Here is a 15,229-nt window from a genome sequence, read left to right on the forward strand (position 1 = left end):
TGCTTCTTATCTTACTAATCACTTACCAGTCTCATTAGAGTATTTTTTTTTAAATCTCTATTCTTAATCATGTTTATTGCATTAGTGCCTAGGGCCCAAGTGAAAACAGGACCCTATTGTGCTGGGCACTGTAAACCTCTGTATCTCTACTTCTTCCCCTATTTATACCTCTTATCAGCCTTTGAAGGCCTTTGTTTTTATGGCTGTTCTTCTAGCTGCAGAGGACTGAATGTTACTCACATGGGAGTCTGTGAGCATTGCCTTCAGGTATTTTATTTTGGTTTTTTTTACTTGGAAAATGGAGCCTTAACTTATCTAACTGTGTTTATTCTAAATCATTGCTTGGAATTTTTTTATATACTTTGCATGATCCATGTACAAAGTGCATGCACATGTACACTGTAATAATCAGCTTACTACAGGTGTTTATCATAGAGAGAAGGACTTATGATTTTCTGCTACAATGACTGTCATCTATCCTTGGTATTGAAGGATCTGGTTTTACTTCCTCCTTTTGATTTCTAGCATTAGAGGATCATAAAGTGAATGTAGACATACTGTAGACAGCAGTAGTGATTCAGTATGTACATATACAACTCAGTACTTAGAGCTTTCTTCCTTTCCATCTCCATTACTGTTCTACTTTACCATGCAATAATAATAGTGTTTTTCACATTTGTACATCTTTTGCAAGACTCTCAAGGCAAGTTACAACCAATTAATTAATAATCAACATCTCCCTATCAGGTAGGAGACTAGTTCTATACCCATTTTATAAACAGGCAAACTGAGATACAGAGAGGTTAAATGACTTACCCCCAGGACCAGTGGCAGAGCCAGAAGTTGAGCCTAGGGGTCCTGATTCCTAGTCCCTAGTTCTAACTAGAAGCACAGTAAGGGTAAATATACAGTAATTATGCTCAGGAACACATATTAATGAATAACAGCCTTTGTTTGTTTACCATCAGAGAAACAAGCTGTATAACTTCTTTTCCTGTGCAGCATGATGAAAGCCATGGAAGGAAAAACTGTAACTACTATTCTTTAATTAGAGCTCCAAAGTCTTGTATTTCTTATAACAGTCGTGATTTAGAAGCTCTAGGTTCAGTCTCTTTCACAACATGATTAACAACTCTCTAGGGTGCACAATATATGTAGACTTCTCTCTTTTTTCAGTCCAGATCTTAGTGAGACTGAATTTTGGTAAAGAAGGAAATTGAATTTAAAAAGTGGTTATAAATATGACTAGTAGAAATTCAGGAGCAATACAATATAATTTAAATTATGTGATAATGTATTATATAATAAAATTCATAATAAATGTTTCAGAAATCTCTGTTAAAGCTGAAAATTAAATTTAAGCAAATGTAAAATGTGGTTTATAAAAAACTGTATATGAAGGATAAAATAACAATAGTTTTATCAGGACTCCATTTTCCATTTGATTACGTCCACCCTACAACAATGGCAACTGAGGTAGGAAACATGAAATCAAGAATCTCTTTACATTGGCAACATTGATGAGAAAGCCAACTTTTTTTTTTTAAACAGTGACTGATCAACCTCAAACGATCTTCAGTAGGGTTCCTAAAAAATTAGATACATATCCAAATGTGTCTCTTTCTATATTTCTTTGCTTTGTCCAGGTTGCCTCCTTTTCACTCCTGTCTTCAAATTCAACCTAATTCTTCACTTAGCTATATTATTCCTTTTTCACTATTTCCCGCTTCTTTAAAATTAGAGATGGTAAAAAAAAATGGGAATATCTTTTGCCAAAAACAAACAAAAACTTTTTCATTCAAATAAATTTTTAAAAAATTGGTAGATTTCCCCCACCAGCTCTAATTTACATACCACCCATTTTTCAAAAAAACAAAACAGAACAAAACAAACCTTTCCCCACCCACCTTCTCATACGCAATTTTCTAACAATGTCTCCTAGTGACAGACTTCCATATTGGGCCCATCATTCTGATGGGCCAGTTACAGCATGGGCCATAGGACAGATTATAAGAATGGGAGTGAGAAGACCTGGATTGTATTCCCAGTTTTACCAATGATTTGGAGTGTGACCTCATGCAAGTCACTTAACTTTTCTCATGTTTTATCAAGTACAGTAATGACATTCCCTTTTGTAAAGATCTTTGAAATCTATAGATTAATAGTGCTACCTAGATGGTAAGTGCTTCTACTTCAGTGCTATTGCTTCCTCCTCTCTCGATTGTGGAGAACTGTGGGCTGAATTTTTGCAGGAAACTATTGATGTCATGGAAGAAACTGTGCAGATTCCTATTAATATATCCTTTATTTCTTCAGCACATTCCTTATTTTGTTCTTAATCTCTTAGCTCATCCTCATAAGAATGAACCTTAATATTACAAAACGTGTTAAGCTATATACTATTTAACATTGGATATAAAAATGATTGAGTACCTTGAAAAACAATCTTTAAAACTAGAGATCAAACAGTGGCTTAAATTCTCTGTTGTTGTTTAAATTGGAATTGTCTAAAGCAGGAGTCAGCAACCTTTCAGAAGTGGTGTGCCAAATCTTCATTTATTCACTCTAATTCAAGGTTTCATGTGCCAGTAGTACATTTTAACGTTTTTAGAAGATCTCTTTCTATAAGTCTATAATATATAACTAAACTATTGTTGTATGTAAAGTAAATAAGGCTTTTAAAATGTTTAAGAAGCTTCATTTAAAATTAAATTAAAATGCAAAGCCCCCTGGACTGGTGGCCAGGACCCAGGCAGTGTGAGTGCCACTGAAAACCAGCTTGTGTACCACCTTCAGCACCCGTGCCATAAGTTGCCTACCCCTGGTCTAAAGGCTTTAAAGTTTACAAACCCTCACCCCCTAAATAATAAATAATTTTATTTATGATAGTTTCAAGAAAGCCACCTTCAAGTTTTTATAAACATATTTCTCACTATAAAAACAGAAATTTAATATGGCAAAAATGGTATGTAGTGGATTAACATTTGTACTTCAGTTGTGAATTGTATACAGAAAGAGACGAAGAAATGCATTTGATTCCACTGTATGTAACAGTGACTACAGTCATTGGTGACTGGCACATAAACTAAGTGGCAGCTCCTCTTCACAGTTCTGAACTCTCTCCAACCCAACACTCCCTGCTCAGAATACACCCTCCCAACCCCCACCCCTACGCAATGCAGGCTCACAAAACTCATACCCAGACCTCTTCCTCCTCCTCCTATATGACACCCAAAATTGCCAGATTCAGAATTCCCTTCTTCCCGCCCCTATCCAGCTTGTTGCTGGGTATGGAGGAGCAGGAACTAGAGGCATCAAGGAGTATGCACTTGTGTTCCAAAATAGCCCCATAAAAGGCTGGATTCCTTGCTCAGTCCGTACTTTGTAAGGACTCCAAGAGCTGGAGGATGCAGTAAGCACATGCAGACAACCCTATATTCTGTGACTGTAGGGCTAGCCCTGCTAAAGGCTGTGTGCCTCCTTCCTCTGTTACCTGCAGCCTATGCTGCAAGGCCTGAAATCCACTGATGACAGTCATTCGTACTGCAACCTCCAGAGGCTGGGATAACTCCAGCTCCACCAGACATCCCACACTGGCAGAAGATAGTACAGCAGCCTGGGGTACATCAGCCAAATTGCTGTGACTTATTGGCAGAGCTTAGCCCCATTATCCTCTGATGACCAGCCACTCTGGCTGTTTTCCTGTCTCTGGCTTACTATTATTCACATCCTTTTCTGTAGCTCTACTGGCAATTGGTATCATAGTCCTTACTGCAACAAAAATATGTCATACATGAAAGGTGAAATAAAATGTATTTTTTGCTGTAACTAAATGCATACATACTCTGAGACTGATGTGTAATATGCTACCTAATCCTGTTCACATGGAATTTTTATATTAACTTCAATGCAAGAAGGATCAGTCCCATAGTTTCTTATATAGTATATCTCCTGAATGGAATTAGACCTGCTAAAATGTTGCATTGTACAGATGATGCATTTTTTTGGAAGTCAGTGTGTGTCAAAACATAGTAGCTTTTTGTTCTTGTACAGTGTGAATAGATTCATACAACTAGCGATGGCAGGGTCTCATGTTAACTAGCAATTGCTTATGCTAACGGAGTGCTTCAGCCAGAACATATGGAGGAGAGAAGTTGGTAGGGAACTTGATCAACAGCAAGTCTCTTTAGTGAAAACAAACCCCAGGATTTGTTCACTCAAAGCCTTCTGAACAAATCCAAAGGAAGAAAGTAAACAGATCAAATGCCAAGCTCAATTTTCAGACATGACATCTGTGCCCAGTGTTAGCTCTTCTCCATATGGCAGTGTTGCTAATGACTGCTGGTCTCTATCAGGGCCAATTTGCCAGGACTTAGAGAGGGAGAGAAAAGAGAAGGAGGTACATAGTTGCCAAGTCAATTTAGAGTGTTCTCAAGTAGCACAACAGATTTGTAACATCCCAGCATTCTTTGCTTTCCATTCACTGAGTTGGGGAGAGTGTCAGGGACTGAAGCCAGAACTCCCAGGTCTGTGCTGTCACAAATGCAGAACTTCTCTTTTTGGACAATGGCCACCAGTAGTCCCATTTGTGAAAACAACAAAGGAGTTGAGGGATGAAGGGGATGAGAGAGGCTGGCTCTGAGACAGAGATCCTGAGCAGAAGCTGAAGCACATCAGGCTAGGTCTAGCTAATTATCCATAGCACAACTGAGAAGACCATTCAGAGAGGTCACCCACAGAAACCTACTCTCCTGAAAAGATTGACTTGGGGTTGCCATGCCAGAAACAGCATGTAGTATAATTAACATGGGTATAATCAGGGGCGGTTTTAGCTTTTTTGCCACCCTGAGCATGGCAGGCAGGCTGCCTTTGGCAGCTTGCCTGTGGGAGGTCCGCCAGTCCCGCAGCTTCGGCGTACCCGCCACCGAATTGCTGCCAAATCTGTGGGACTGGCGGACCTCCCGCAAGTGCGCCCCTGAAGGCAGCCTGCCTGCCGCCCTCGCAGGGCCTTGCTGCCTTAGGCACGCGCTTGGAGCGCCGGTTCCTGGAGCCGCCGCTGGGTATAATTAACGTGTATTTATAGTGCATATATAGGATTGCTAGTAAGTGTATTACAGTGTGTTCACCAAAGTTAAGACTGCAAAATAGCTTCCATTATAACTTTCCATTTTCATATGCTCATAACCTTCTACTTTTGGCGCTGACATTTTCTATGCTTGGTCTTCACCTCAAAGGTGAATGATTTTGGAAAGTCTGTGGAAAATGCCTTTATCTGTACTTGAGTATTTACAAGGGTAATCGTGATAATTCAGTTCTAACTTTACCTATTTTCTTCTAAATGTTTTTTTCTTTAAAAATTAATAAGTATTTTCTATAAAAAGATGAAAAAACTATATTAAATATAGTCTTAGGGTTGCAGATTCAAAATCAGAAAAAATCAGGAAATGCTTATGATTCCAACAGCAATGTTAACTGGGCTGTATTGCATATAGGTAGTATTTTCTGTTCCTCTTTTCTGGCTAAATGTGTATTTCAAAATATCATGTTTCTCATCAAATGTATGCCATGAAATATACAGGATATTTAGTGCTGCTGAATTAACATTGTTATTGAGACTTCAGCTTTTTAGCATTTTCTGACTTTTTTGTCATTTGGACTATCCTACTTTAACACTGCCTTACCACAGATTTTTATATTCAGCAGTGTATATTAGACCTGGGTGAAAACAGTAAAAACATTTTCCCCATGAATATTAATTTTAATTTTGAAGTGAATTTGTTCCACTCGCTCTCAGGGATCTTTTGTGTTAGCTTCCTATGACTACTCATGTGATTGAATTTTACAAGCACAAAAGTTCACAAAAAGAGAATGTTTAAGTCACATGAATGAGTATTCATTGACAATGCATTTTAAATGTGCATGCATGAGTGTTTGTGCTGGGAATGCTTGATCACTCATCCAGTAAGGGAACAGAAACAATATTTCAAGATGAGAGAGATCTCAGATGGAGTGAGAGGCAGTGACAGACTGAGCACGAGGGAGTCAAGAATTAGAGGAATTTTAGCACTGAGGGTAATAGGCTTCTAAATGAGTTGTTAAGGGACTAAAGCGAAGAAAATCTGCTAAATAAATTTAATAATTAAATAACCTCATCATCTACAACAAGATGAAAAACTTGATCTGCCTAACGTTCAATTACAGAGTGAAGAAAACCAATAGAGCTAAAAGAAAAGCAACAGTAAAAGCAGCTTGTGGTTCTCACAACTCAGGTAATTCATCCTGAAAGCAGAGCAGCTCAACAAGAAGAGCACAGAGAGCGTGAGAAAGAGAGAGAAAATTATTTATAGAGATAATAAAACCCACCTTAAAAATGGCTGCCTCAATTCTCCAACTGAGGAAGCTGGTCTCATTACTGCTGGGAGGAGAGTGCAAAAAGAAGAGATAAAGCTCTCTTATGAGAGAAGCACCTCCAGATGGGAACACAGTGATAATATATGTGTTGTGGAAACTGGGGAGTCATTCATTAGAAATCCTGATAGACGAGTCAGATTTGGTGATTTGCCTGCTACCAGACAGATAAATTACTGAAAAGTGCTGGTGAAGAGGCTGTAGTTGTGGTACATTATGGGTTTGATGAATGATTACTAGGTGATAATCTCTGTCCTGTGTTAGGCAGCAGGTCAGAAACTATGATCATAATGGTCCTGTTGCAGGGCAGGGCTTCTCCCCAACTTCCAAACATACAGTTGTCATAAACAGATAGCTAAGGGTTAATGTCTCTTTCACCTGAAAAAAAAAAGTAACCTGAAGCACCTGACCAGAGGACCAATCAGGAAACAGGATTTTTTCAACTCTGGGTGGAGGGAAGTTTGTGTGTGAGTCCTTTGTTCTTGGTCTTCTGCCTGTATGCTCTCTCGGCTATGAGGGGATTTCTATTTCTTGCTTTCTAATCTTCTGTTTCCCAGTTGTAAGTACAAAGGATCAGCTAGTGATTTATATGTTTTTTTTTGTATTTACATGTCTATAGTTGCTGGAGTGCTTTGAATTGTATTCTTTTTGAATAAGGCTGTTTATTCAATGTTCTTTTAAGCAATTGACCCTGTATTTGTCACCTTAATACAGAGAGACCATTTTTATGTATTTTTCTTTCTTTTTATATAAACCTTTCTTTTTAAGACCTGTTGGAGTTTTTTTTCTTTAGTGGGGAACTCTAGGGAATTGAGTCTGCAGCTCACCAGGGAATTGGTGGGAGGAAGAAGTCAGGGGGAAAGCTGTGTGTGTTAGATTTACTAGCCTGACTTTGCATTCCCTCTGGGTGAAGAGGGAAGTGCTTGTGTTTCCCGGCTGGAAACGGGGGAGGGTGGAATCCCTCTGCTTAGATTCACGGAGGTTGCTTCTGTGTATCTCTCCAGGAACACCTGGAGGGGGGAAGGGAAAAGGTTTATTTCCCTTTGTTGTGAGACTCAAGGGATTTGGGTCTTTGGGTCCCCAGGGAAGGTTTTTGTGGGGACCAGAGTGCCCCAAAACACTCTAATTTTTTGGGTGGAGGCAGCTTTACCAGGTCCAAGCTGGTAACTAAGCTTGGAGGTTTTCATGCTAACCCCCATATTTTGGATGCTAAGGTCCAAATCTGGGACTAGGTTATGATATGGTGGCAGAGGTGGGATAGATAGGATCCAGAAGCCGGTAGGAATATTATATTTTTCTTTTCTCTGCTAGGGGCTTTTAAGCAGAAACAGTTTGGGTTTAAAAGGAACCAGAGAGAATTTTTTTTTCTGCTCTCTCTGGCAGTTGTGGCTTGCATATTAAGCAAAAAACCATTAAGGAGCTGTTATGGGTCTTTTGTCACACAATAGCACTCCCATTAGAAGTCAAATACCAGCACTATATACATGCAAATAAAGTGGTTTTTCTGGTTTACTTTACATTGAAAACATTAGCTAGAGAAAGAAAGGGAAAAAGGCACTGTTGCTAGGCAGACCCCAGGAGGCAACAGAGCCTGCAGTTCAGAAGATAAACACCTGAGGGCACCCCAACACAAGAAAACAGGAACCATGCCTACCAAGACAAAAATGGAGACCGAAGAACAAATCAAAGAAGCTGAACACAGGCGAGAACTGGAAAAAAGACTACAAGAGATGGAGCTGAGAGAAAGAGAAAGAGAGGCAGCCTACAAAAGAGAGCAAGCAGCCGAAGATGCAGACCACCAAAAACAGCTGGAACTCCAGAGGGAAGCCCACCGACAGGCCATGGAATTAGAAAAGGCTAAGCAAAACACAGCCAACCCTAACAACCCTGCGCCAATGATTGTTCCACAGCACAGGAAATTTCCCACCTACAAGGTAGGTGATGACACCGAGGCCTTCTTGGAAAATTTTGAAAGAGCCTGTCCTGGGTACCACATCCCTGAAGACCAGTACATGGTAGAATTGAGGCCACAGCTCAGTGGACCTTTAGCAGAGGTGGCAGCTGAAATGCCTAAGGAGAACATGAACGACTATAAACTTTTTCAAACCAAGGCCAGATACAGAATGGGGATCACCCTGGATCATGCCCGTCGGCGTTTCAGAACCCAAAAGTGGAAACCAGATGTGTCATTTCCCAAACACACCTACTACGTTGGGAAAAATTATGAGGCCTGGATATCAGGACACAATGTTAAAACCTTGGAAGAACTGCACCTCCTCATACAAATGGAGCAGTTCTTGGATGGTGTTCCTGAGAACATCACACGGTACATACAAGATGGAAAACCCAAAAATCTCGCTGAGGCGGGGGAGATTGGAGCCAGATGGATGGAAGTGGCAGAAAGCAAGAAAGCTATGGTCAAGGGGAACGAATACCCCAGGGGGCACACCGACCATAAACCCTGCAACCGAGGACAGCCAAAGACCCCACATACAACCCAAGTAAAGCCACAGACGCCCTATTCTTCCACCTCACCAGTCTCCAGTAACTCACCTCGACCCAGTGACCCATCAGATGGAAGATGTTTTAAGTGTAATGAACTGGGACATATCAAGGCCAACTGTCCAAAGAACGCCATCCGAGTGCAGTTCATTACACCACCATCACCCAAAAGATCCCCAGGCCCGGATGCCTCTCAAATACCCTTGGAGCGAAGGGAAAATTTGAGAGTGGGCGGAAAGAAGGTTACTGCGTGGAGAGACACGGGGGCACAAGTGTCAGCTATCCACCAATCCTTCGTAGACCCCAAATTCATCAACCCAAAGGCCCAAGTGACAATTTACCCCTTCATGTCACAAGCTGTAGACTTGCCTACAGCTGAACTGCCTGTCCAGTACAAAGGCTGGTCAGGAATGTGGACTTTTGCAGTCTATGACAATTATCCCATCCCCATGCTACTGGGGGAAGACTTGGCCAACCAGGTGAAGCGAGCCAAGAGAGTGGGAATGGTTACACGTAGCCAAACCAGGCAAGCTTCCAGACCCATTCCTGTTCCTGAGCCGTCCACAGACACCCCGTCTGTGTTACCAGAGACCCAGACAGAGGTAGTGGACCCGGATTCCATGCCTACAACTGAAACAGCCACAGCACCTCCAGTCCCAGGCCTGAAACTGAAACAGCAACCAGCACCAGCAATTGCAACCACATCTTCTAACTCAACGCCAGAGGGCACCAGCGAGCCAGAACTGGCAGAAGCAACATACAGCCATACCCAAAAGGCTCAGCCCGAGCCTGAAATACCCTCAGGTGCAGCAGCAGAGAGCGGTTCACCAGCAACGGAAACAACCCCATCACCTACATCGCTTCCAGAGGGACCAAGCCCAAGTCCCCAGTCTGAGGAAGAACTGGTGACCCCAGCCTCAAGGGAACAGTTCCAGACTGAGCAGGAAGCAGATGACAGCCTTCAGAAAGCTTGGGCGGCGGCACGGAGCACCCCACCGCCTCTCAGCTCTTCTAATCGATCCCGGTTTGTTATAGACCATGGACTTTTATACAAGGAAATTCTTTCTGGTGGACACCGGGAAGAATGGCAGCCGCAAAAACAGTTGGTGGTTCCAACTAAGTACCGGGGAAAGCTCTTAAGCTTAGCCCATGATCATCCCAGTGGCCATGCTGGGGTGAACAGAACCAAGGACCGGTCCTTGCCCATCCCCTTCCACTGGGAGGGGATGGGCAAGGACGTTGCCAAGTAAGTCCAGTCTTGTGAGGTATGCCAAAGAGTGGGAAAGCCTCAAGACCAGGTCAAGGCCCCACTCCAGCCACTCCCCATTATTGAGGTCCCATTTCAGCGAGTAGCTGTGGATATTCTGGGTCCTTTCCCAAAAAAGACACTCAGAGGAAAGTAATACGTACTGACTTTCGTGGACTTTGCTACCCGATGGCCGGAAGCAGTAGCTCTAGGCAACACCAGGGCTAACACTGTGTGCCTGGCCCTAACAGACATCTTTGCCAGGGTAGGTAGGCCCTCCGACATCCTTACAGATTCAGGATCTAATTTCCTGGCAGGGACCATGGAAAAACCGTGGGAAACTCATGGGGTGAACCACTTGGTTGCCACCCCGTACCACCATCAAACCAATGGCCTGGTGGAAAGGTTTAATGGAACTTTGGGGGCCATGATACGTAAATTCGTCAACGAATACTCCAATAATTGGGACCTAGTATTGCAGCAGTTGCTGTTTGCCTACAGGGCTGTACCACATCCCAGTTTAGGGTTTTCACCGTTTGAACTTGTGTATGGTCACGAGGTTAAGGGACCATTACAGCTGGTGAAGCAGCAATGGGAGGGGTTTACACCTTCCCCAGTAACTAACATTCTGGACTTTGTAAGCAACCTACAAAACACCCTCCGACACTCCTTAGCCCTTGCTAAAGAGAACCTAAAGGATGCTCAGGAAGAGCAAAAGGCCTGGTATGACAGACATGCCAGAGAACATTCCTTCAAGGTAGGAGACCAGGTTACGGTCTTAAAGGTGCAACAGGCCCATAAGATGGAAGCATCATGGGAAGGGCCATTCACGGTCCAAGAGCGCCTGGGAACTGTGAACTACCTCATAGCATTTCCCAATTCCTCACTAAAGCCCAGAGTGTACCATGTTAATTCTCTCAAGCCTTTCTATTCCAGAGACTTACAGGTTTGTCAGTTTACAGTCCAGGGAGATGATGCTGAGTGGCCTGACGGTGTCTACTACGAAGGGAAAAAAGACTGTGGCTTGGAAGAGGTGAACCTCTCAACCACCCTGGACCGTCTGCAGCGGAGACAAATCAAGGAACTGTGCACTAGCTTCGCCCCATTGTTCTCAGCCACCCCAGGACGGACTGAACGGGCATACCACTCCATTGACACAGGTAATGCTCACCCCATTGGAACCCCACCCTACCGGGTGTCTCCTCATGCCCAAGCTGCTATAGAACGGGAGATCCAGAACATGCTACAGATGGGTATAATCCGCTCATCTACCAGTGCATGGGCATCTCCAGTGGTTCTGGTACCCAAACCAGATGGGGAAATACGCTTTTGTGTGGACTACCGTAAGCTAAATGCGGTAACTCATCTGGACAACTATCCAATGCCATGCACCGATGAGCTATTGGAGAAGTTGGGACGTGCCCAGTTCGTCTCTACAATAGACTTAACCAAGCGGTACTGGCAAGTACCGCTAGATGAACCTGCCCAGGAGAGGTCAGCATTCATCACCCATGCGGGGGTGTATGAATTTAATGTCCTTCCTTTCGGCCTTCAAAATGCACCCGCCACCTTCCAGAGGCTGGTAGATGGTATACTAGCAGGACTGGGAGAATATGCAGTTGCCTACCTCGATGATGTGGCCATTTTTTCGGACTCCTCGCCCGAACACCTACTACCCCGGAAAAGGTCTTTGAGCGCATCAGGCAGGCCGGACTAACTGATAAGGCCAAAAAGTGTCAAATAGGCCAAAACAGAGTGACTTACCTGGGGCACCAGGTGGGTCGAGGAACCATAAACCCCCTACAGGCCAAGGTAGATGCTATCCAAAAGTGGCCTGTCCCAAGGTCAAAGAAACAGGTCCAATCCTTCTTAGGCTTGGCCGGGTACTACAGGCGATTTGTACCACACTACAGCCAAATCGCTGCCCCACTGACCGACCTGACCAAAAAGACCCAGCCAAATGCAGTTAACTGGACGGATGAGTGTCAAAAGGCCTTTACCCAACTTAAGGCAACGCTCATGTCTGACCCTGTGCTCAGGGCCCCAGATTTTGACAAGCCATTCCTAGTAACCACGGATGCATCTGAGCATGGTATAGGAGCAGTACTCATGCAGGAAGCAACGGATCACAACTTCCATCCTGTCGTGTTTCTCAGCAAGAAACTGTCTGAGAGGGAAAGTCACTGATCAATCAGTGAAAAGGAATGCTACACCATCGTGTACGCCCTGGAAAAGCTATGCCCATATGTTTGGGGACGGCGGTTCCAGCTACAAACTGACCATGCTGCACCAAAGTGGCTTCATACTGCCAAGGGGAACAACAAGAAACTTCTTCGTTGGAGTTTAGCTCTCCAAGATTTTGATTTTGAAATTCAGCACATCTCAGGAGCTTCTAACAAAGTAGCTGATGCACTCTCCCGTGAGAGTTTCCCAAAATCTAGTAGTTAAAAAGTGTTCTCAAAATGTACAAGTCTGTTAGTTATATACTTAGTGGTATATGTAAAGGTGCATGTGTTGTATTAATCTGTTTATTTTAAAGTTCTAGAAGGAAATCGCCGCCAGTGAGCTTCCCCACTGTCTGCAATTTGGGGGGCGTGTCATAAACAGATAGCTAAGGGTTAATGTCTCTTTCACATGAAAAAAAAAAGTAACCTGAAGCACCTGACCAGAGGACCAATCAGGAAACAGGATTTTTTCAACTCTGGGTGGAGGGAAGTTTGTGTGTGAGTCCTTTGTTCTTGGTCTTCTGCCTGTATGCTCTCTCGGCTATGAGGGGATTTCTATTTCTTGCTTTCTAATCTTCTGTTTCCCAGTTGTAAGTACAAAGGATCAGCTAGTGATTTATATATTTTTTTTTGTATTTACATGTCTATAGTTGCTGGAGTGCTTTGAATTGTATTCTTTTTGAATAAGGCTGTTTATTCAATGTTCTTTTAAGCAATTGACCCTATATTTGTCACCTTAATACAGAGAGACCATTTTTATGTATTTTTCTTTCTTTTTATATAAACCTTTCTTTTTAAGACCTGTTGGAGTTTTTTTTCTTTAGTGGGGAACTCTAGGGAATTGAGTCTGCAGCTCACCAGGGAATTTGTGGGAGGAAGAAGTCAGGGGGAAATCTGTGTGTGTTAGATTTACTAGCCTGACTTTGCATTCTCTCTGGGTGAAGAGGGAAGTGCTTGTGTTTCCCAGCTGGAAGCGGGGGAGGGTGGAATCCCTCTGCTTAGATTCACGGAGGTTGCTTCTGTGTATCCCTCCAGGAACACCTGGAGGGGGGAAGGGAAAAGGTTTATTTCCCTTTGTTGTGAGACTCAAGGGATTTGGGTCTTGGGGTCCCCAGGGAAGGTTTTTGTGGGGACCAGAGTGCCCCAAAACACTAATTTTTTGGGTGGAGGCAGCTTTACCAGGTCCAGGCTGGTAACTAAGCTTGGAGGTTTTCATGCTAACCCCCATATTTTGGACGCTAAGGTCCAAATCTGGGACTAGGTTATGATAACAGTGACCCCCACTGTTTCCTTTAAATAGGTTTATGTTTCAAATGTAAGCAAAACAAACCAAACACAAGCAATTTCTCAGCTAGCTCCCTTTTCCTTCTGGAACACCAGCCCCAGGGCTGCCTTCCTGAGTTCCAGGGCCCCGCCACAGGAGTTATTTCCACTCTGTAGCCTCATTTTGAAGCACAGTTTGCCCCATTGACTATTTCCCTTCCTGTTCTCTGACAGACCCTTATAACCCCACGTGTAGCACTGTCCCCTTCCATTGGCTCAACTTGGCCTAGCTGCTCGGACACAGGGATTCTGGGGCTGGTCTATTCACAGGGACCAGCTACCATGTGACAGCTCCCTTCGACCCTTAACGTTGATGAATCTATCACATTGGTACTTATGAGTTAGGAAGGTGTAAAACAGTTCCTGGAAATAAAATAAAATTATTAGGAAAAAAGTTTTAAAAAAACAACAAAGAACACAAATAAACTATCATTATGTAAGGGTACTGTTGCCCCCTGACTAACATTTAGTGGGAGTGTTTGGTTGCTAGCTCCCAGCACTAAAAAGGGACAGGTCAATGGGAAATCAGGAGCCTGAGACTGACAGTCTCCAGGAAGAATGCGGAGAGGCCAATGCTCCAGATCAGCCTGATTAACAGGGCAGGCAGGCTAATCAAGGAGTCAGAAGGCCAGGGGGGTCCCGTCCTCCTCCGTGTGAGCTGGAATTGTCTGAGTCAGATGGAGTGGGGCAAAGCTAAGGAAAGAGTAGGGGCCCAAGCTAAGCTGCTGGGAGCAAAGCTGCAGCCCAAAAAAGCCAGAGCACAGCCCAGAAAAAGCAAACCTGCCCTGGGAGCAGAGTTGCAGCAACTAGAGCCAGAGGGGCCAGACAAGCAGCCCAGGAAGCAAGTGAGAGCTGAAAGAGTGTCACAGAAGCAGCCTGCAGAGCACACCTGCCCTGGGAGCAGAGCTGTAGCAACTGGAGCCAGAGAGGCCACAGAAGCAGCCCAGGGAGCTGAAGGCAGAGCAGCAGCAGCAGCCGTGCCGAGGCAATGTGAAGCTGGGGCTGAAGCAGTCCGGAGCTGGGTGCGGTGAGCAGCTGGGGAAAGCGAGGGGGACCCTGGGCAGTGGGCCCAACATAGGGAGACGCCTCAGCCAAGAGGCTCTGCAGGCCAAACTTGGAGGGGGATCATAACCCTGACAGAGCGGGAGTGACACTGGGAAGAAGGATCCTGCCACTCAGAGCCTGAGAGTGTGTGGCCGCCACCAAAGCAAGTGTCCAACCCGCAGCATCCCTGCAGCACAGCCAGGGCCTAAGGAACAGGCTGTGAAGTGCCCTGATGTCCAGAGACACTGTTTGTAATGGTCCCTGCCACAGAGTGGGGTGATGTGTTTTCCTTTAACCTTTCCCATTTTTCCTTATTCTTTTTTAAAATTAATTGTTAATTAAATAATTTGTATTTGCTTTAAATTGTATAATGTAATCAGTGGGTCAGGGAGGTGCGCAGTGCAAAGAAAGTACCCTGAAGTTAAAACACCCTAGCCCCTGTCTGGGTAACCACAGCAGGGTTGGGGGTTAAGCCCCTAAG

The sequence above is a fragment of the Gopherus flavomarginatus genome, chromosome 4 (genome assembly GCF_025201925.1).
Source record: "Gopherus flavomarginatus isolate rGopFla2 chromosome 4, rGopFla2.mat.asm, whole genome shotgun sequence".
In the NCBI taxonomy this organism is placed as follows: domain Eukaryota; kingdom Metazoa; phylum Chordata; order Testudines; family Testudinidae; genus Gopherus; species Gopherus flavomarginatus.